Genomic DNA, 24,195 nt, shown 5'->3' on the forward strand with positions numbered 1-24,195 from the left:
AAATCTGAATCCATCACACTCTTGCTAAAAATGCTTAGCTGACCTCTCAGTGGTCTTCTAATAGTGTGGTGACAGGAATCCTGTTCCAGAACCTATGCACACCCACACACACATTTCTCTTTTGCTTTCCCTACAAAATAAATTTCTCTGTTGATGGCCTGAAGCAACCATCTGCTCAGGGAATGATCTGGGTTGGGAGAGAAAAACACAAAGAAGTTGGGAGGAAATGTGCATGTTCCAAGTTTGTATTTTCAAAACGGTATTTTACAGCAGACTACTAGCTAGGAAAGACAAGCTTTTCTGAGCTCCTTTACCCCCTTTTTGGCTTAATCCAGAATCAAGTCTCTATGTCCAGACCACTGAATTTCCCAAAGTACAAAGAAGGCTCCCCGTCTATGTTCTAAGGTAGAAAACAGAACACCCAGTCCACATTGTGCGGCTTCCACAATGTGTCAGATACAGGGAGCTGCTCATGGGACCCAACAGCCTGTAGGATATATAGGAACAGCACTCAGAAGAGCCATGCTTCTCAAGCTTCAGGTAGACATTCAGGCCAAGGTGAGTTGGAGTACACACAAAAATGTAGCTAGAGCTGCAGTGGAGTTGGAACATCCTTGGGGCGGCTGCTAGGCTCTGACCAATTTGATAAAGAGGTAAAGAGAACCTTCCAAAAGGTGTGCAAGCAGTGGGCCACAGCCTCAAGCGACAGCACTGGTACAAAAGCAGTGAGCACTGGTGTACCAGTAGTGGACCACAGCCTCCAACAACAGCACTGGTGTTGGAACGTTCCTGGTCAAGAAGACAAGGAAATCAAAGGAGAGCAAGGACATTCCAAGTCACTGCATGACTCCAGGGTCTTTTTTGTCTCTGTTGTTACAAATGGCCAGCAGAACAAAAACCCTGGTGATTCCCTTGGAAGCCATCTGCAAAGGTTCTAGTAATGGGAACAAAATCTGAGCATGTCCACTCAGAAGACACTGCTTGGACTTTGAGTTCACTCTCAGCTTTGAAAAGACCAAATGTTTGCATAATAACCTTTTCAGAACAAAGAGAAGCCTGTGATGAGATGATTATATGATACACACACACACATATATGTATGTATGTATGTGTATATATGTATATGTATATATATATATATATGCAATTCTAATTATAAAAGGGAATTATTGGATTGGTTTACACTATTGGAGATTGGAGGCTGGATAGTCCAACAATGGCTATCTGTTTGCTGGAAAGTCAAAGAATTCAATAGCTACTCAGTCTAAGAAGTCAGAAAGCTCAAAACAGAGCCTGCAAACTCTCCAGGAGTTGTTGGTATGAGTCCGCATTGGAAGACTGAAGAAGTAGGGATCTCATATATGAATGATGGCGGAAGCAGCAGACATTCACCTATGAAGAATAGAGCTTGCACACTCCAGTGGTCATTCCTTTCATCCATTTTTTTTTCCTTCTTGGCTCCCATCCTTTTTCATGATGCTGCCTGCCTACATCCCCTCCAAGATGAGGCCATTTTCCAGAAGGACAAGGTTATACCTTGAAGCAAAAGTAATCACCTCCTAAAATCTCTTTGTCCTCTTCTTTCAGCCCACCTTGCTGGACCAAGGCTAAGACACTGATCAAAACCACACCTAGACCATATGTTTAACTACACATATATACCTTTTACAATATCCTATAGACTTAGACTCTCTGGCCCCCTTTATCTGTTCTTCCCAGTGTGGACACAATGCTATGTCTCCTTTCTCTGCTTTTGACCATTTACTTGTCTCTTTAATTCGTGCATTGAAAATGGGTAGCCAAGCCCAGCATGTTGGGTCTCTCTGAACCCAGGCTTTTACCCTGAAAACTCCAGTTATACAATCAGTTTAAGTTAAAAGGCACAGGGTAGCCCAGGGTCTTACCATCCAAGGAGAGCATGTGGACATTGTGGGAGATGCTTGCCACCTATCCAATAAGGAAAAGCCAGGGAACTAACAAGCAATAAAGACTATTTTCAGACCACAGCCACCAAGGATTAATTGTTTTTCCATTTACTACTAGTAGTGAGGTGGGCCTTTGTGTCTGTTTGTGTGTATGCATGTATGTATATGCATATGTTTTTACATGCATGTGTGTGGATGGAGAGCATATGCACAGAGAAGAGTGGGACACAAAATTGAGGCACCAATGTAAGTTTTCTAAATCAATATCAGAAGCACTACAAAAATGTAAGCACTACAGAAAAATTGAAAGGAAAGCGCCCTCTCTCAACATGGCTGCTACCCAAGTTCCTCTCCTTAAACCTGTATGCAAAGGGATAATTAGAATATTTTTTCCTTTGAGTCTTTAATTTGCCTCTGCAAAACTTTTAATAAAATGTAAATGCCTTGGGAAGAGAAATACTTAAGCTTCAGTCACTGCATTTGAAAGAGGATTAGGATAGATCATTGGGAAGGGCCTGGAAAATCAGGTTATGGGTGAGGAAAAGATGAGATGCAGAAACCCTGCAGAGAGAAAGTGTGTGCCAAAGGCAAGTTTCGTCCCTCTGAACGTCATCCCCATTGTTTTAGTGTAGAGTCCCAGGGGGCAACTGTCACTCAAGAAACATGTTGCAGATCACTGGGGCAAATGAATGTGCCCAGGCTAGAACAGATAGGAAGCGAAGGAGCCAGCCTGGCTGGAGAGGTTTTTTGATGAAGAATAAACAAAAAAATGGCTGGGCTGGAGAGATGGCTCAGCCATATACAGGCTAAGCTCACAACCAAAACAGTGAAGACAAACAGTGGCTTCTTAGGGACTCTGTGGCCTCAAACTGTTTACAGACTGGTCACTGCTAGATGTCATTAGTGAGGAACAGCACATCAAGCCACAGACAGGGTGGTGAGATGGGACATGCAGTATCTGTGAGGGTCCAGACCCTGGTGGGCACCATCCAGTGTGGAGGGAACCTTAGGGAAGAGATGTGGAGAGAGCAGTGAAGGATGGAGGGAGGAGGAGAGGAGGAGCAGAGAAATGAGGAAGGCACATTAAGCATCTGGAAAATTACTGCAGTCTCAGGGCTTTAGATGCCTCAAAGCCCAATGAGTCATCAGCTGGTTGCCTAGGTAACAGCTATTTCCCTTCTGCTGCTGATCAATTTCATCTGCACAAATGTCCCATGAAACTGTGAGCTGTGAAGATAATAGACCCGAGTCACAGAAATCCCTGCCAGACAAGCTCTGCATTTTAAATGTTCTGAGCCAGACTTTATGCACATCTAGCCTTTTCCAATCCCTGAGGTCTCTGTGCTAACAACCACAGAGAGGCAGCCGGAGAGGGGCAGAAACAGGCCCTCTGTTATCTGGGTTACAGCCCAGGAACTGTAGTTCCCAGACCTCACCATCCCCAGCTTGACACAGTGGATGTACAGCCGGCTGGCCTTGTTACATTTCTCTGAACAGAGACGGATGCCTGAATGTGAAGCATCATCCCCAGAGGTCCATCTGTGTCCTTCAGCTGTGCTCCTGGATTCAGAGCAGAAGACAGCGGTCAATGCTCCACACTTCATTCTCTCGCTGGCTTCATTTCCACTCCTATCATTTGTCACTGCATTCAATATATGAATGCATCATGTGTGTGTGTGTGTGTGTGTGTGTGTGTGTGTGTGTGTGTGTGTGTGTGTGTGTTTTCCCCGTTAAAGCAAATGAGAACAGTTCTTTTTCCTACTCACCATGCTCCCTTATCCTCTGGACTGTCTCATCATCCTGCACATATTAAACAATCAGAAAAGTTTGTTGAGTAACAGAGGGCAATTTTTTTTATCATCTCTAAGACCACTCTGTGAAATTAAGTCAGTCATTCAACCTCTCTCTGGCTGCGTGGTGGTGGCCCACTCCTTTAATGGCAGATCTCTGTGAGTGTGAGTCCAGCCTGGCCTACAAAGAGAGTTCCAGGACAGCCAGGACTGTTACACAGAGAAACCTTGTCTCAAAACAACAACCACAAAGAAAACCTCCCTCTGAATGGGCTAAATCCATTTCTAAGGTCACTTCTACACCACAGATATGATAGTATCTGTAATATGACAAATTCAAAACTCGTCATAACTTTTGGGTTTTTTGCCCATTCTGTATTGTACCCCCCAAAAATAGATCTGAATTTTATATACACACGATCAGCTGATAGGACATAAATAAAAGAAGTGCCATGCCATCCATGTTTCTATCGTTCAGGAAGGGTTTACAATACGACAAACACATTCCATACGTGTTCTCATCACACCAAGTGTTTTATAATTCCCATTTTACAGATGACAAAAGTTAGACTAAGAGATGTTCATAGCATGGAGCCTCAGCCTCCAGTCCCGGTCCAAGCTCCTCTCCACTACCTGATATCACCTCTCTGCTTGTATACTATGTGCCTCTGTATCCCTGTTGGCGACATTTCTGAGAGTGCATAATTCCTCCTTCAAACAGCCCCAGATGCCCCGTCAGCCTGAAGTGTCTTTCATGTGCACTGTGTTTCCTTGTTTTCCAAGGACCTTTATGTAGAGTCTAAGCTTTGATGTAATCATGGGCGCCTCCATACAGTCCTGTCTGGTGACTGGCCAGATACTGTCTGCCACATTCTAGATGTAGAAAACAGAGAACAGAAAGGCAAATGACTTGCTTGAAATCAATGAGCTGAACACACCTGGGACTGACTCACAGCTTGGTGCTCAAATGCCCCCCCACACACACACACTAGCCCAAATCCCTGATGGTCACAGTGTGGCCGCCTCAAGCCCTGAACCACACTCCGCCTGGACTGTGGGTTCCTGCTCTCAGCTGTCCCTAGGAAGCCTCAGGGTAGCAAAGCACTGCAGAAACCCTCTTCTAGAAGCCGTGATAACAGTAAAGCAATCTGAGACTGAAGAGAAAATCTGAATACCCGAAGAAGAAGCCAAAGCTCGTAGCTTAATTTAGAAAACGGTACCAGATATTGCAGCTAATTTTAGCTTTCTCTTCCTTGTCCTGATTCCCCAAGCCCCAGCCCAGTCCCACTCATCCTCACTCCCTCCCAAAAAATAAAATGACGTTGCATTATACATGACAGAATACAAAGGCTTCAAATCCTACCACTACCAATATGATTCTGGGAAGGCAGATCTTAAGAGGTCCCTACCCATTGGCTTGCAGGCTAGCTAGGAATGCCTGATGAGAAAACAGAGAATTATACATTCTAATGCACATTTTTATAAGATGCCGTGGCTATCCAGAAACTCAAGCACACAAAATGAACCTGTTAGCCATGACCCAAAATGGGAAATTCTGACATTTTGCTGTTAGGTGGTTTCTTGAACCATCTTACTCAAAAAAAAAAAAAATAATAATAATAATATTTTAATTCAAAATTAAACCTGATCTCAGTCCACCATTTGCTTGAGCCATTCTCTGTGGTCAGCATAGTTTCATTCCTCTGTAGCCTATACGACTTTGCCTCCAGGTTTGAGTCCATGTGTTTTGTACGTGTGTCTGCACATTGACATGAGCCAGCACTGAGTTGAGGTAAAGACATGCCGCACTTGCTTTCCAAATACAAATTCATTTGCACCTGCAGCAGGCTCCTACTGCAGGCATAACAGCAACAGTAGAACTGTTCTTCTTTCAGAAGTGAAGAATTTGACACTCAAACAGGCTAGAGGATTTGCCTAGGATCTCATGAGAGCTAATGAAAGTAATCCTACAGCCAGGCAGTGGTGGCACACGCCTTTAATTCCAGCACTCGGGAGACCGAGGCAGGTGGATCTCTGTGAGTTCAAGGCCAGCCTGGGCTACAGAGTGAGTTTCAGGACAGCCAAGACTACACAGAGAAACCCTGTCTTGAAAAACAAAAAACAAAAAAAGTAATCCTACAAACAGACCTGAGACAGTGACTAGGTGTGAGCACTAAAATCACAGATGCATTCATTCAACACCATTTCCACAAAGAACTACTTTTTCAGTGATGGGACGTTAACACTGAGCAAAGAGAGAAACATGTTGAACCCATAATGCTATTTCTTGAGACCAGTAATAATGATGTTCATCTAAATTTTACTTCAACCACAATTCATTCCCTGTATTTATACATGGTTTAAGCCCCTCAAAATTCACTATGTTAGAATCAAAATTATTTACAAACCCAGTCAGTGGTCTTTTGTGTTTTTCTAACCCACTCTGACCTCAACTGGGATGGCAAGATGATGGTTGGACCTTATGTTTCAAGATATAAGTCATTGCATTGACTCTAATAGTGATATATGAAGCAATGTTGGGATATGAAAACAATTCAGTCCTTTTAATGACTGTACTATTGCTCAACTGAGCTTAATAAAATAAATCATTTAAATTCAAAATTAAGTCTGATCCAAATCTAACCTTGCATAGTGTTAGCCTTCAGGCATTTACACCGGCCTGCTCTTGGGGGGCTATCAGGACAGTCAGCAGCAGCAGCCAAGATGTGACACTGTAGCCACTGCAGCCACCAAATAGAGCACGCTCCCTACGCACATGCGCTATATCCCCTTATAATGTCAGCGTTCAGGAAAAGTCCCACAAAAGACCGTCACCCACTTATGCAATTGGCAAGAATGTTTATTATTCCAGTATGCTGGGGCCTTCCGTCCCACACAAAGGCAAGATGGCAAAGACCCCAAGAGGAAGATATGGGCTTCTCTGAAGCATAGCCAAGGGGAGGTTATCTACAATTGGCTTAAGCAAGTGGCAATCATATTAGTAATTTCTAATTGGCCAGGGCTGGTCAGGGGTACAGTTTTTTTATTTTGGGGCACACCTGGACAAGTCCCAGGCTTTGTCCTTGAGCTGCTGTGGAGAATGGCTGGCCTAGCACGCACTGACCATGGGGACTGGCTCAGTAGCCCAGGCTTAGTGTGTTCTATCTCCCTTGTCCCTGTGGTCAAGGGCACCAGTGATTAATTGTCCTTTGTTCATGGCTCCTCCTCAGAAACTGCCTGCCCAGTCTCAGGAAACTAAAATTGAGGCCTGGTCTCTGAGAGAAGATGGAGCAGCCTGTTATGGCGTCTGCTCAGTCCTCTCAATAAAAGGCAAGCCCTTCTCGCCCCTGTCTCTCTCTTTCCTTCCGCTCCTGCTCAGAGGCCACCTGTGTGTTTCCCCCACTAAACCTCCCACGTGAGCTCTGTTGCATGGTGTGACTTTGTGGTATCCCTTGGCTCCAACCCGCCAAGGTCACCTTCTGCCACTAAACTATTACATATTGGATCATGTATCTAAAGAAAGTTAGGCTAGAAAACAGATGCATTGGCCTGTTGATTGTCTCTTTGTTTACATCTGACCCATAGCTCGAGTAACAACACCCTCTATTACACTCTCAGGCTAATGAATTGTATGTGTCATTGTTTAGTCTGAAAATGTGGGAGCATGGCTACCAGTGGTCTTATAAGAAACAGAGTATTCTCATTATTATAGTTTTTCAATATTAAAATTTTTGGTAAATTTGTTTGCCTCCCTTAAAGTTGTATACTTTGCCTTAGTCTATATTTAAACTTATAAAGTTGAGAATAAATCACATTTTTAAGCATAAATTATATTTCCCATTTATTGGTGTGTATGTGTTCCCAGTTATTTATGATATTGACTTATATGAGTATTTTGTTAACTTTTACCCAATATAAATGGCCTAAACCCTTGGTTATAAAAATGTAAAGTTTTTAAATATTAATCTCAAGAAGACCGGGAAAACACCAAAGACAGGGCATCAAGTTAGAACAAAAAGAAAACAGTAATTACTACACATGGGCTCGTGGCTGGAGAATATTATATGTGGGCTCGTGGCTGGAGAATATTATATGTGGGCTCGTGGCTGGAGAATATTATATGTGGGCTCGTGGCTGGAGAATATTATATGTGGGCTCGTGGCTGGAGAATATTACCAGAGCAAAGGCTTACATGACAAAGAGATGAGGTTGGAGAAGTGAGCTGAAGCCAGTTCTTGACTGGTTTCACCAAGGAGCATGTGCAGAAAAGTCTGCTGGAGGACAGTGACGCGATAAACTCAGATTCTGAACCTGAAGATGATGACTATCCACAATAGGAAAGACATACTGGAGGGCAGGAAGAATGGTTACAGCAACCCACGTGAGAAGTAATGAAGGGCTAGCCCGAACAGACTGCGGGAACTGGGGCATTAGGACGGATGTGCCAAGGGCTGAAGAGGCCATGGAGAGTGTGAACTGGGGAAAAGAGGAAGCACAAGAGACAGAAAGAGCAACCTTGAAAAGGGGCGTCTGAGGGGGCTGTGGTGTGAGCTAAGAGGAAAGGCAGCCTTGGAGAGTGTGTCCAAGCTTCCACACAGTGAATTCCGAACACCGATGATGTCAGTCCTAGAAGAGTACCCCATCTAGACAGCTCCGTGGAACTGGCAACCAGAAGACGGACAAATGGTAACTGGTCCTCATCGCTGGCGTTCTCAGTGGGTTTAAATGAGTCACTCACCATCAGGTTTCAGCAAAGAGGAGAAGCAGTGGCCTGTAAGTGGGCAAAAGAAGCAGCTTTCATGGAGGAAAGGAGGCTTGAAAGGAACCTGGGGATAGGGATGCATCAGAAGTCCAAAGGAAGTGAGGCCCAGGATAGTGACATCCACCTGCAGACCCAGCACTCGAAAGCTAAGGCAGGGGAATTGAACACTGCCTAGGGAGAAACAGTGGGATGTTAGTTCATGAATTTTTTTTTTAAAGCAAAGAGAATTTTGGGAAGAAAATGCTCTCTACACAGACAAGGATCAACAGAAGTGAAATTGCCGGAGCTTTGGAGACTCCATTTTCATGTGACCCAGAGAGTGGAGAGAAGTCAGAATATAAGTTCAAAACTGAAGGAAAAACCACAAACAGAACCAGCTTATTTTTAGCCTCATTATTTTCTAGCAGATAAGTTCTGGGTGCTTTACTTGAAATTGTCAAACAATAGATTCATGTAATGTGCATTTTTGAAAATACAGTAAACAAGTCACGTGAGATTTAGGTATCATGACAAAGCCATAGTCCTGGGATTTTCTCTTGGCCTTAAACTGGGAATATATGCTTTACTTCAGAGCATTAGCTCTTAAAGTGCCTTAAGGGGAGACCTTCAAAACATCCTCGAGCTCGGTAAAACGTATCTAGTCTCCCCTACACTTCTGACTTAATTCAAAGTATTGTTTCTACAACAATATGAGAGTAAATAACAAAACAACCCTCCTCCCATCCATTTGAGATGTTTCATTAGAACCGGGTGTTGATAGTGGAGATCTATCCAGTCATTTCTCTTCTTCCGGCTCTTCCAGCCTTCCCCCAGAACATGGCGGGTCGGGTGGATTCAGCAACTTGGGAAAATGGAATGAGAGTGGGAATTGACCAGCTTCCACAGCCTCAAGCTCTTCAGCCTCCTGAAGAAAAAGGCTCCAGTTTGCTGATGCTACTCTACAGGACAGCCTGAGTAACAGGAAAGGCTGTCTGGTTCTGGTGACCATTCCCCTGCTTTTCTGATACTTCAGATAGCAAAACACCTTCCAAGATTTGCCCTGGGCTGATGAGAAGAGGGTTAAATGGATACAGCGTTTTCAGTTCCAGCATCCAAGCTTTCATACGGAATTTACCAGGGAAAAGGAATACGTAAATTGGTGGTAAGGAGAGTGAAGATTTAAAAATTTCAGATATCTATAATTCTAGTCATAAAAGTATGCAGGATGCTAACAACACCGGAAGGAGAGCTGCCTAAATATTTACAATTTGCCAGGGGCTCTTCAGAGCCACAAGACTTAACCCAAAGGTAGCACATAGTATGTATACCTTGACAAGTGTAGTCTGGGATACTTTGACTCTGTAGTAGCCTTCTAAAAGTCTTCCTACCTGTAGATCTAAGACCAGTTGCTCCAATAGTGGCTATTTCTTTTATACAGATTCGTGAGCATGCCTGTAGATATAACATGGTGTCCCAAACTGATGAGAGAGAGAGAGAGAGAGAGAGAGAGAGGGACTCAACTCTTCGGATCACGTCAATACATGTGAAAACTACTGAGATGGTCCAGTTCCTGATCTTACAGATGAGGAGACTGAAGCCCAAAGGGGAAGAAACCCAAGGCTCAAGTCACACAGCTGATCAACAAAAGCCCTCTCTGAACTTCCACTGCCTTCCCAGATGCTGTCACAGCTGCCCAGGTTTTCTTCTCAGTTCACGTTGACTGCTTTAGAAGACACATCCCTTGGGGACCATGAAGCTGTCCATCCTGATGCTAGGTCTGGATGCTGCTCTGTGTCACCATGACACTGAGAAGAGAGTAGATGCTTTGTTCCATCTGTAACTTCTCTGCCAAATCCCCCCTTGGAGATTTAGAATTTAGGATTCAAATTTTAAGTAGCTCAGAAGAGCTGGGTCAGCATTCATTAATAAACAATGAAGTTCAATTGCATTTGATTCTCTTCTGGTCCCTCCTGAATGCAAAGTGCTTATAACTACTTCATTGCTGGAAACAGGAAGAGCAGAGGGATTGTGAGCAAGTCCACTTTTCCACGGGCACTCCTCGACCACAGGTCCTTCAAGAGCAATGATGAGCACTTCCTGAGTTCCACGCCTTGTGTCTTGCACAGAGTGCAAAAGCTATTTGTCACCAACACTGGTCCTTCACGCATCTGTTTTGTCCTCGCTGACCATATCTGAATAAACTTGGATGCAACCAAATCTCTCAGGTAGCTTTATTTGGACACCCTAACTCTGATCATCTCAACATCCCCAGACAGACAAGAGCTAAGAGACTGGGGGGGCGGGGGGGTTAAGGTGTGATGGTGACAAATATGTGAATTCAGTGATTATGAAACAGTGGGGCCAGTCTTGGCCAGAACTCGGTGTTTACTCTACCCTTCCATTCTTCCTGTTTCCCTTCCTCCAGAGGCATCTACTCTATGCCATTTACCCAGTAGCCACACCTGCTCCCTCACTTCGGTTCTCTCAAAGATGTATGCTATGTGATCAAGTTTCTGTGCTTCTCTAAACTCTCACGTCCACGTGTGTCATGACTGTGACCTCATATAACTGTTGGAAAACTGAATAAGATGATGAGTTAAAAAGTACCCAGCATGGTGCCAGATATTAAAGAGTTCTCCATGGTTATTGAACAATGATTACTATTTCCTCTATGGCTGTCACCCTTTTCCTTAAGAATACTTTCTGTCCCTGGGGTGTTGGCCGTCAGTGGTAGACAAAAGACTGCTCCATTGCAGTGAGAAGCTTCCTAATGGTGGCCTTCAGACCAAAAGAACAATAAACAAGCAAAGGTCTTTCATGGTCTCCTCAACCCGCCCCTGCTTCTCCATGAATAACACCCACTCAGGGTTTACAGAAGCTTGACCCCATGTCTGAATTTCCTTCCCAATGTGGATCACATCTGTAGCTCTGCAGCAGAGACCCACGTGGCTCTGCTGCCCATGTCTGCTGCCCAGGAACAAGCAATCATCAGGCACTTCAGTGCTGAGACAAAAAAAAAAAATGCCAAGGAGCAGTGAGGCAGACTCTTGGGTGCAGCTTCTGTCACCCAGAGCCTGGCTGACAGTTAATTCCAGTTCTGCTGGCTCTCCTTGAGAGTCCTGGATGACCCAAGGTCAAACAGCCCAGGGCCTCATCTGAAATTCATAAGGAAACCAGCCGAGCGGACTCTGCCCAGCGAATGTCAGCAGAAAATTGCTTCCAGCTCCAGGGAAGCAACATGACTCGGCATCTCTGTATGCCAGCGCCCTTTTCCATCCCCTCTTCCCCAGCCCCACAGCTGCCTCATTAGCCTGGGTTTGCAAAATCACTCCCCCAAAGGAATAATGAACAACTAATATTTACTAAGCACTTTTGTGCCATGCAATACACATTTAGATTTTTTTTTTCATGTGATGCTTCCTTAAAACCTCAGGAAAGAGAAAGTTTTCCCATTTCACAGGTTAAAGGATGCCCAAAGAAATGAACTTGGACCTGAATTTTTGTCCTCCTGTCTTCCAGAAGCCTCCCTCACCCACTGTCCTCCACTGTGTCTGGCACCATGGACTACTAGCCCATCTCTGCCTTGAGTCTCCACCAAGCCACCCAGGAACCACTTGAAAGAATTCCTTCCTGCAACATGAATCCTAGAAAATCCTTGAAAGACCCCCTGTTAGGTCCAAATGAAGTCAAGGCTGCCTAACCTGGTACCATGAGTGGACTATTCCCAACTTTACTGAACCACCCTTGCAGTCCCATCCTCTGCCTCCCCCGACATGTTCTGTGACAGGAAGCTGTGCAACATCCATCCAAGGTTCCCTGATCCTGCACATCCCACCCCACATTCACCATCCCTCTCTGGGGAATGTGGTTTCCCCAGCCCGTTCCTGGAAAAAGTCTGTTGAAGACCCAACTGGAATGTCAGTTCCTCTGAACCCCTCCTTCATCGGTGAATCTTGATTGACAATGTGACTAAGTTGAAAAGCACCTTGGAGGTTCCGAATCACGCCGCTAGGAATGTTAGGGAGGGTTTTTCCAGGCACCATGAACCAGTAAGCTAGAGACCAAATGGAATAAAACGGAAGAGGAAGGAATCCTGAAAGCAGGAGCGTGCTTTCTCAGGCCTCTGTGAATTGAGCTCTTTTGCTGCGCCACGCCCTCCCTCCAGGATGTTCTGTGTCTCCATCCTTCCTGCTGGGTCCAACAATACTGTCACCGCCTTGCTTCTTACTGTATAAAATTGTGTGCCATTACTGCTGGCGAGCCACCACCCTGTGAGGGTGCTGGATGCACTCTCAGAGCAGGGGCTGTAGCTTTCCCCAAATTTTTCGGTTCCTGTATCTGCCATCGGGTCTGGACTGGGAGAGGTTGTTGGAAATGCTTTCCACGCATGGGTGGAGGAAGCATTTGCTCATCTATCCACAGAACTGGTTAAGCTTCTCCTGTGTGCCCGGCTCTGTGCTGGAGCACTATGGAGGCCAATATGAGTAAGTAGGAGACTTCTCAGCGGAGTCCTTGCCCTGGTCTGACACTTATGTAATCAAGGGCTTTTGTTGCTTCTTTCTTGACTTCCTTCCTAGAAAACAAACTGAACTGCAGAGCCTGCAAAATGCCACCTAATTTCATCCTGTTTAACCCAGACACAAGTGTCATCCATTTAACTGCCACATTGTTTACAGAAGAAAAAAAAAAACACCTGGATTGTCAGGTCAAAACCATGACTTGTGCAAACATCCAGAGTTAGATAGCCTCCTGCAGCTCCTTTGGGGTCTTAAAGGCATCGGGATGCCAGTTTGTTAAGTCCTGTGGAGTGAATCAGCGTTCCTGATTAATCACAGGTTAATTAACCAAACTGTGCTAAAAAGAAAGCATGGAGGCCCAAAGTTGCCATTTTTCTGGAGACAAGAATGCTGTGTCATTGCCTTGAATCCCTGTTGAAATCCTTGTTTTCCGCCCGCTCTGAAATGTCTCATCAATTGGTAATATTCTCCTTGGTCCTCTACACTGCTGGGCTTTCTTTCAAGCCTTGTAGTCAAGGACGCTCAGACCTCCACAAATTCAATCAGCGCGGTGTTCTCCTGAACACAGCAGCAGCGTCAGAACTGGAGATGGCAAGAGCTGGGGAAGCCTAGAGGTCTGAAACCTTCATTATACAGAGAAGGAAAAGGGGTCAGGGAGGGGCAACCGCCCTGTATCATTATGGCAGCCTAATAAACTCTACTAATGACAACAGCAACGCCCTAACTATCCTGTGCTGACACATTTCTAATCTAAGAAATAAAGCTTGCCTGAGGATCAGAGGACAGAGCCAGCCACTAGATCAAACATAGAGGCCAGGCAGTGGTGGCACACACTTTAATCCTAGCACTAGAGAGGCAGAGATCCATCTGGATCTCTGTGAGTTCAAGGCCACCCTGGGCTACATGAGATGGATTCAGTCTAGGAGAGAAACAGAGCCAGGCAGTGGTGGCACACACCTTTAATCCCAGTGTTTGGGAAGCACACACGCCATTAATCCCAGCACTGGGAAGGCTGAGATAGGAAGTGAAATGGCTGGGCAGAGAAAGGCAGATAAGGCGTGAGGAGGCAGGAACTCGGGCCCTGTCCAGCTGAGGACTCAGAGGCATTCAGTCTGAGGATTCATGGAGACAGGATTGGCTGAGGCGTTGGCGAGGTGAGAAGTGGCTGTGGCTTGTTTCCTCTGATCTTTCAGCATTTACCCCAATATCTGGCTCCGGGTTTTTATCATAAGATCATTTAGGGTTTGTGCAACACTATGCGTTACTTATTCTTTTATTATTACATATATGTCTACTGATTTGCAGGCAGGCTAAGGCCAGAGGCTGAGATGCTGATAACTGTCGACACCAGAGAGCCATATAGCAGAACTCATGGCTAAAAAGCAGCCCAAGGAGAAAGGAAAAGATTCCCAAAAGAAAAGAAATGAAGAGAGGGAATGCTGAATTCTTGCTCTCTGGGAAGTTGTTGATTTCTTAGGAACAGTCAGAAGCCCAGGATCAAGATGCTAGATCCAAGGCAAGGACGCTGAAGCCTCATGGTGCCATAGAGACAGAGTGGTGTTCAGGATTCACCAGGAAGATATTCTAGGGAATATTCAAGACTTTCAGCCAGGATTTAAATGAAATCACCAAATAATGGGTGAGACAAAACTCCAACTGGACATCTCTCATCACCAAATGAAGCTTCCAGTATCAGAAATAGGTTACATCTAATCAAGTACTTAGCCAAAGGGGTCCCATGGGAACCCCTAAATAACCCAGGCTATTGCCAAAGCTAATGGCAGCTCTCCACAAACTGATGATAAGGCCCCACTGCTGAAGACAACACCTACACAACTCACTGAACACTGAGAAGTCGAGCTGGTGCCTACATAGTGCCTTTACCCTCTGGACTAGTGTTCATGGTACAGGAAGGTACTCTGCACGCTACCAAAGGAGATGGTAAATACCAACCTTGCCATACACCTTTCCAATCTACAAGAGTGATCTGCTTGCAAGATACAATAGTGACACAGAGCTTGTGGGAGTAACCAACCAATACTTCATTTGATTTAAGGCCCACTCCACAAAATAGAACCCATACCCAAGGCTGCTTGGGTGGCCACGAACCTGAGACTAGATAGCCAAGGGACCCAGGGAAAACCAAACACCACTGCTCTGCTAAAGGAATGTAGTAATGACTGCTAATAACATTTTTATATACTCATAGGTCAGTGTCTTGCTCAGCCATTCATCAGAGAAGTTTCTTCTTGCGGCAGATGAGAACAAATACAGATACCCACAGAGAGACATTATGTAGAGAATGAGAGACCTTGGAAGACTTAGCCCTAAAAGGGATGTCTCCATCAACTCCCTCACCTCAGGGCTCAAGGACTCTACAGAAGATGAGGTGGAGGAAGTATAAGAGTCGAAGGGGATAGAAGACATCAAGGAGTCAAGACTTCTAGACACACTAGAGCTGATGTACTAGTGCAAATAGCTGGTTTGTAACTTTAACATCATCTGTAACTTCAGCGCCCCTTTGCCATGTAACCTAACTTAGTCACACTGTGGACATCAAAAGATGGTGGACATCTTTGGAGAGCCATTGTTTGGAAAAATAAAAATAAAAACCCTGAAGGGCTGTCTCCAAGAAGTAAAAATGAGTAAGAACCCACAGAGACTGAGGCAGCATGCACAGGACCTGTACAGGTCAGCACCAGATGGGACCCTAGAGCTAAAAGGAGAAGTGGACACATGCTCTATCCCTAACCTAGAAGCTATCGCCAGTTGATAGCCACTTGTTAATGAAAACCTAGCTTTCTCCAAGAGAGTCACACTGGGAAAACAAACCACTCTTAAGGGTAGGCCCCAGGCCCAGCAGTAGATGGCCAACACAAAACTAACTCAACGTCATACCTTTGGAGGTTCTTTGTCTCATAATAAGTCAGGGCATTTCATTTCACCTTACAGAGCCTTTGAGTATATATTATGGCTTCCTGTTGGGGGGTTTTATGGGATTGCTGTGTGTGCGAGCATGTGTGTCTCTGTGCCTGTAAGTGTTTCTTGTGCTTTTTCTTTGGCTCATTTTCTTGATAGGTTGTTTGGTCATATTCCAATTTGGGTTTCTTTAAATTTATCTTATTGTGTTTTTTATTTCATCATTATTCCTTAGATGCCTGTTTGTTTTCTAAAGAGAGACAGGAAGGGAGTAGATTCAGATGAGAAGTGATATGGGGAGGACCTGGGAGGAGGAAAGGGGGAGGAAACTGTAATCAGAATATACTGTATATTTTTAAAAAATCTATTTTCAATAAAAGGGAAAAAAAGATTTTCACCCAGAATCCCTTTTATTATTTCCTCATTACAACAAGTTACCACCAATTTGATGGCTAAAACCACATGCATTTAGTATCACACTGTCCTGTGGGTTGGCCATCTGACAGGAGTCTGTTCCACTGAACTCAAACCACTGTGACTACAGGGCTTTGTGTCTTCTGGGGGCACCTTGGGAACAAGTGTCCATGTACCTTTTCCAGGTTATAGAAGGAGCTGCCATTCCCTGGCTGTGGTACTCTTCTTCCATCTCCAAAGTCAGCAGTAGCAGGATGCAATCCCGTCACAGTCCATCACCTTGACCTCTGCTGCCTCCTTCCGCCACTTGAAAGGGCCCTGTGATTCAACTGGAATGGCCCAGAAAACCCACCCTGAGTCTCCCATTTTAGGATCAGCTGATTGTAACCTTAACATCATCTGTAACCTCAGCTCCCCTTTGCCATGTTACCTCACTTATTCACATTCTGGACATCAAAATATGGTGGACATCTTTGGAGAGTCATTGCTTGGGGAGAAAAAAATAAAGCCCTCAAGGGCTGTCTCCAAGAAGTAAAAATGAGTAAGAACTACACAGCTTCCCACAACACTTAAAAATAGCTCTGAATCATCTCACTCTCAAACAAGAGTGAGGTGATATGTCACCAGTTAATGCCTGCCAGAAACAAACACAAACTCCCACAGACAACTTTCATCTCACCCAGAGTTTGTATAGAAAATGCCCAGCATTCAAAGATGGCTAGGCACGTACAAGAGCAGATGACAGACGACACCTGTTTGGGTTTGCCACATTCCCCACTAGAACATAGGCCCCCTGAGAAGATGATGAAACATATCCTGGAGGTTCTAGATTCCGGAGTCATCCTTACTGCGCTTTGTGATATTGTTCTGCGAATTAATATTGAGTAAATGACTCTGATGCTCTTCCCACTGCATCCCACTGCATCCTACTACAGAAAGCAACCACAATGTGCCGACTCTGAGCAGGGGCTTCAGAGTCAACAGCAAAGTCTCCCAAGTTCTACATTACCTGCAATAAGGCCACGCCTCATCAAGGACTTCATCACAGGAAGCCAGTCTAAAGTAATAATATTAATGACAACAAATGGATGAGAAAGAATTGCCACCCACAGCTTGCAACAGACAGCAGTTGGAAGGTGGCAGGCCTGGAGACAGAGGAGGGAGCCGCAGGACTGAACTGTCACTTGGCTCCCATGGTCACCGCTACTGAATTTTAACTCTCTATCTCTTATACATTGTGTATTTTTTTTTAAATGGTTCTCTTAGACTTGCCTTTTTCCTTTCCGGGAAAACTGCTGGGGAACTAGAGAAGTGGGGTGCATGGGGACGAAGGGAACTTCACTGCCCTCTGACCTGCCCATCATTGCTCACTGAAATAAACTGGCAGTAAGCAATATTACCAGAAGAAAAGACATTCGTGTTTACTACAAGGCCAAGATGTCAACAGAACGTGGGCTCCCAGTAACCCAGTGAGAGCTAAACACTGTCCCCTTCTTTGCAGGGGAGATGGGAAGGGGGGAAAGCTCAATAAATGAGTTTTGTTTGTTTCTCCCTTCCCAGCATTTCTTGGTTTGTTGACTACTATTTTTTTTTTCAAGACAGGGTTTCTCTGTGTAGCTTTGGAGCCGGTCCTGGAACTTGCTCTGTAGACCAGGCTAACCTAGAACCCACAGAGATTCTGCCTCCCAAGTTGCTGGCATTAAAGGCATGCGCCACCACCATGCCCGGCTGACTACTATTGCTTTTGTGTGTGTATGTATCTGTGTATATGAGTTCGTGAGTTTGTGGGGGTGTGTGCACATGTGTGTACATGCATATGGAGGACAGAGATGGACATGGAGCTCTTTCTTTCCCAATCCCTCTTCACTTTTTTTTTCTTTCTTTTTTTTAGACAGAGTCTCTCACTGAACCAGAAGCTGGATGATTTAGCTGGGCTGGCTTGCCAGGAAGTCCCAGGGATTCTCCTGTCTCTGCCTCCCTGGCACTGGGGTTACAGGCACACTGCCAAGTCCAGCGTTTACATGGGTACTGGGATCTGAACTCGGCTCCTCATCCTTGCCATGCAAGGGCTTTAGCAACTGAGCCATAGCCTCGGCCACGATAAATGAGTTTCAAAGGGCGTGAGTGGACCAAAAGGAGAGACGGCGCCCTGGGACAGTTTGTTTGGGCTTTGGGTATGGTCTCGTCCAGCTTCCTTTGCAAACTGGTCCTCCTCTTTGGAGAGACTATGGGGTGGGGGGGGTGGCACTGAAAGCACCCACTGTATTGCTTTAAAGAGAGCAGATGAGAGAAACCTCTTCTCTCCTGGAGCACGGCGGCATCGGGGAGACTGGCTCTGTTTTAGTTCAAAGCACTCTACTCTGGGGTATTGTTTTCTTGAGCCCTCTAAAGAGGTCAGAGCCAGTCCCTTGGTCCGCCCATGAGAAGGCGTGCACTCCTGAGAGCCTACCCAGGGTCACATTAGGATGAGAAAAAAAACAACCTTCTGTCGTTTCCTCTGCCAATGGAGGCACTTTTTCCCCCTTCTATTTTGTTCAAAGCCTTAGTGTATGATAATATCAACCCTGGACCAGAAACATTTTAAGAATTGTTCCAAATGAGAAAAACAGCTTTCGTGAGTTTGAGTACCCATTGCATGCCAAGCATACTACGTGCATTCTATCACTGTTTCCTTAAAGTTCTGTGGATCAGACTTGGAATTTCACAAAGATCCTCAAGTTCAGTCAGGACAATTATCTGGGTTGAGATCACACAGCCGGGAAGCAGCCGCGCTTCCAGATCACTGTGGTGGGGCAGCCTGTAGGCGCGAGTGTCTGCTTCTCACATATGGTCCAAGTTGTAAATGTAACCTGTTCTGCGGCTCAGAAAGAGAGTAGGGGGTGCACACTCATTTAAGGTGAATTCATGAGAAATCTCATGCTGTGAGGACAACTTTTGGGGTCTCTGTCACACTGGCCTCCCATGATTCCCAGCACTGTGGTATTTCTGGAGCTATCAGCCCTAGAGCAGGACTCCAAGGTAATATGCCACATAATTCAACAGGAAATTTCCTGAGAAACGGTAGAAATGAAGAGCTTTGTTAGAAGGCGAGCCCACGCTTTCCTTTTTCTAGAACCTGAAGGGTTTCTGTGAAAGAAATCTTGTCCCCTACATGTCCTTCGGGTCATTCCAGCATCATCCACCCCACCCCCACGGCTGCTTCCACCACAGACGCCGAGTACCCGGTAGTAACGCCTTGTGATTGCCGTGCTTTTCATGGGAGGGTGAGATTCATTTTTAGCTCTTCCTCTTTAAAGGAGAGAGCCTTGAAATCAGCACGAACACCCACGGCAGTGGATCAGGTGAAGTTACCAGGGCAACCGCAGCCGCCTCTGACGTCACGGAGGGAGGACACCTCCGCAAGGAAGCTGCTGCCTTCACCACCACAACCCCCACCCACCCCCACTCCACCCCCGCCCAGCTCCTCTGGCTTTCAGATTTACTGATTCCCTGAGTTGAAGAGCTCCGCGAGAGCCGCCCTCCCCCACCCACCCAGCCTCCTCATCCGAGGCAACAAGGGAGGGCGCTGTCTTTATTAGAAGTGCCTTTGAGTCCTGGCCACCCTCTGGCCCAAATCATCAAAAAGCAACCCCTTCAGAGGGAAGTGAGGAAGGAGTCCTGGAAGGTCTCATTTATCTGTGGCTTTGCTTGGGGTTGCCAGAAAAGAGGAAATGAAGGGACCCTAGGGGACAGTCTGTGGTCACACCGAGAGCACAAACAGACAAAACTCACCAAAGATAACCAAACGCCTCTTTTTCTCCTCACCCATTCCCACCTTACGCTTCAACTGCCGTAATCTCTAAGTCCAGTCATGCTCAGTAACCTACAGTTATCACATGCTACAAAACAGACACCTCAGTCACCAATGAACCACGTTGGCAACAGGTGGACCCATGGGATTCTAACTCCTAGTGACATTATAGACATGCTAATGCCAGTGCACACTGATGTCCACACAACCACGAAACAACCTAAGTGTGTTTCTCACAAGAAACCCCTCCCCATTGTTCAGTGGTGACAGGAGCCATAAGCCTAAGCGACCCTTGACACACATGCCGCCGTATTCGGGCTTCTCTCCACTTTTCTTAGATCTAGACCTTGCTTAACTCTCCATAGCACCAGAACCTCTTCCCACAGATACCAGAACCTCTTCTCAGATATCAGGTGAATGAGCTGCAGTCAAGCAATTAGGCAGTTAGACAAGGGTAGATAGATAACCTTCAGATCAACATTTCCTGCTGGCCGAACAGCCCATAATTAAGTCCCTTCCTGCTTGCAACCCCCATTACTAAGTCCCTTCCTGCTTGCAACCCCCATAATTAAGTCCCTTCCTGCTCGCAACCCCCTTTGCCTACCTATATATGCCTTGAGAGAAAAATAACATTTTGGAGCTTGATCAGACATCCTGTCTTGCTCTCATTCTTTGTGTCTCTTGTCCCTCTCATTCGCCGGCCCTCCCTTTAGGTCCCTGTTGAAGACCCCACTGGCTGGGGCACAGTGGCACGTGACTGTTTGAGGATTTCTTCACACTAAACAAAAGGGTAACTTACAGCTCTGAGGGGAAAGGTGTTCCCAATGGAAGTGTTGCAGCTCTGAGGGAAAAGGTACCCTGGCAGTCAGGAGCCAAGGAATACCACAAAGTCACACGGCCCAACAATCCTCACTCAAGAGATTTATCAGGAAAGACACAGATGGTGGCTGCCTCTGCTCAGAGGAGAAGCACCAGCGGACTGAGCAGGAGGCAGGCTCATACAGGGTTTCTTGGGGGCAGAGTTTTCTAAGGTGGAGATTTCCAGGGTGGGAACTAGTAGAACTTCGAGTCCTAAGCTTGGGGTCTTCAAACCCTGAAGTGACCACTGACGCCATTCTCTCCTCAGGTCGTGTGTCACAGGTGGCTTGCTGCTTGTTCCTTTACTGTTACCCTTCCATCATAGGAACCTGTTTTGAAGGAGGAGCCTCCTCAGCTAAAGACTACATTTCCCAGCAACCCATGCGCATTAACTTTCTGCCACTTTCTGAAAACCTTGGAGGAAACTACTTTTTTAAAAGGTTTGTGCAGCTCACAGTTTGGGAAGGTCCAGTCCAAGACTAAGCAGTCCCTGTGGTTTGGATCACTCATAAGGACGACACACGGCAAAATCAGTAGCACGTGTAGTGACATTATTACATCTCTAGAAAGTGGGAAGAGTCCACAACCCCCCAGTGTCCTAAGGACCTCCCTCTAGAAGTCCACGGCACCTACAAATAGCACCATTCCAGATACTAAGCCTTTAATATATGCACCTTTGGGGGAAAGGACTCGTATTCAAACCACAGTACCTGGCATCTAGGCCCATGTGGCTAGTTTCAGCTGCAAAAGGACTCAGAAATGACTGGCTCCTTTACAGGTCCGCATGAGGCCATCACTACCCTTTCTTTCCTCTTCTCCTTCCAAAGATTAAGATAGTAGAAGAGAAAAACAGAATTTAGGTTCCTGTATTATTGCGCTGAACATAGCTCTTGACTGGTTTGTGATCCCAAACTGAACATCATTTGTCTTGGATAGCTGGGATTTCACTGTGTCTCTGTTACAGCAGGGAGTATTAACCCATACAGTCTTATCTCCAGCAAAAGTAGGCCAATGAGACTATGCATTACAGTGAGGACTTCAGTTCTTAAGGACCAGCACACCCAGGTCCAAAATAAAAGCTATCATCCAAATCTGAACACAAAATTTGCTCAAATTAGAGCAAAATAATAAGACACAGTAAAAACTTGTCAGGCCCGGTGTGGTGGCACATGCCCTTAATCCCAACACTTGGGATCTCTGAGTTCAAGGGCAGTCTCATCTACAGAGCAAATTCCAGGACAACCAGGGCTACACAGAGAACCCCTGTCTTGGAGAGAAGAAGAAGAAAAAAATCTTGTCAATGAGGCTGTATTTGTCTCCAGGACACAGGAAAAAAAATCATTGCAAGAGCTGAGTACATACAGGCAGAGGCAGGGAAGCCTGGAGAAGATGAATTCATAAGGCTGAGTTCTGCACGGTCTTAAAATCCATGTGCACGTCTCCTACAGGGTAGCCCAGGAGCACACTAACAGGGAAGCCAGTTGTTATGACTTAACTCTGAAGTCTTCCCCTAATCGACTTGTAGTCTAAAGTACTTTTAAAATTTGCTAAATGTATTATTCTTTGACAGCTTCACACATGTATAACACATCTTGGTTATGTGTTAACCCACCCCACCCCCATTCCCTTCTTTCATCCCTCTCCCACCCCCGCCAAATTCCTTCTCCCCAAGGAGCCCACTCCTCTCCAGTTTTCCCATCCTTCCTAGTGTGTGTTTGTTTCGGTTTTTTGAGACCCACTGAGTTTAATTAGAGTTGCCTGTGTGAGCCTGGATGGGGGGTTCATTACTGAAGCCTGGGCAATTTAGGAGTGTCTATAGCACTGAAGAAAATGACTCCCTTTCTTCTAGCAACCATTAACTGTCAACAGCTTCTCAGGAAGGGGTGGGGCCTTGTAAGCCCCTCCCCCACCAGGATGGGCGGGCTGAGCAGCCCGGTCCTGTGCAGGTTTTGTGTAGGTAACAAGCTGCAACCCATGTGACTTCGATCCCAGCCGCCTGACAAGGGTGCTGAGTGAATGCAAAAAGGAAGGACACATTTCAAGGAAAGCTGGGATCAGGTGGAGGTCTGCTGCCTTCCATGGAGGGGACCCACTGCCACCAGAAACCTGAACCTGGAACCTCAGCATGTTTATTAGGTACAGTACACGGTGAGGGGCTAGCTAGTCTGCAGGTGAGCAGTCTCAGGCCATAAATATCTGGGAGGGGGAAGCTGCAGTTGCTAGTTCTGCACATAATGGTCCCTCTTCCATAAACACTTGTACTCAGACCCTTGTGGAAAGCTCTGTCATCCCTTTGAGTCTCACCCAAGTGAGGCTGTGGGGATGAGGCAGTGGAGTCCTCAATGCGGTCAGTCATTCAACAACACACAGTCACTCAGGAGTTTCACTCACATGAGGCTTCCTCCACTCCCAATAGTAACAGCAGCTACTGTGAGTATAATAACCTCAGTATTGTGTCTTAAAAAAAAATGCATTTGATAGCATTTCTCCCAATCCTCCAATTCTTACATTCTTGCTACACCGTCTTCTACGATGCTCCCAAGCCTTGGAGCGGGTATACATACATTCTGTTTGGCCGTCACCTAATCTCAGCTCTTTCACCAGTTAGGAGTCTCTGCATTCGTTGCTACCCACTGCAAAGAAAAGTTTTTCTGACCAAGGCTGAAAGCAGCACTAACCCATGGGTACAAAATTAAATCTTTAGAAGGCAGTTCAATACCGTGTCCAGAAATGATTTCTGTCACAAAGGCCAATGCAAGACATATTATTTATCATCCAGAGAGGTCCTGATGCAAAGCAGAATATAGAATAGAGACAATGAAAGCCAGGGAGACAGGGGACTTGGGCCCAGAGCCAGTGGCCAATGGGGAAGAAACTGAAGGCTTCTTTGAGGGAAGGTTAAGATAAGTGAGATTTCTATAAAAAGTGCCTTGGAGATGTAACAGAGAATGAGACTACCCCTGCTGCAGGATTCTCCCTGAGAAGACAAGGAAGTCTCTGAGGGAATCAAACAAGAGCTTACGGGGAGGTTCATATAAGGAAATATCAGTGTTTCTTGCAAAACTGATCACTCTGAGCAAGTATCATCATTCGTAACATCAGGAAATTTCCTGACCTAGAAACTAGTGCAGCCCTTTTTTGGAAGGGAACCTGAGTCTATCTAAATTTAGATCTTCAACCCCTTGGATCTAGCAACTCCTACTTCTAGGAACTTAATCAACGGAAATATTCCTACTCTCGA

General features: G+C 45.7%; 1 long non-coding RNA gene across 1 annotated transcript in view; it reads right to left on the reverse strand.

Annotated features, from left to right (window-relative positions):
* The window catches only part of LOC128109443 (uncharacterized), a 31,598-nt gene extending 10,358 nt beyond the window's left edge, over nt 1–21,240 (reverse strand). The window contains exon 1 of the long non-coding RNA XR_008217820.1: nt 20,896–21,240. This is a non-coding gene — a long non-coding RNA (uncharacterized LOC128109443). The remainder of the gene's footprint in view (nt 1–20,895) is intronic.
* Between the last annotated feature and the right edge of the window lie 2,955 nt (nt 21,241–24,195).

The sequence above is a fragment of the Peromyscus californicus genome, unplaced genomic scaffold (assembly GCF_007827085.1).
Source record: "Peromyscus californicus insignis strain IS unplaced genomic scaffold, ASM782708v3 Scaffold_14__1_contigs__length_90479793_seg_2, whole genome shotgun sequence".
In the NCBI taxonomy this organism is placed as follows: domain Eukaryota; kingdom Metazoa; phylum Chordata; class Mammalia; order Rodentia; family Cricetidae; genus Peromyscus; species Peromyscus californicus.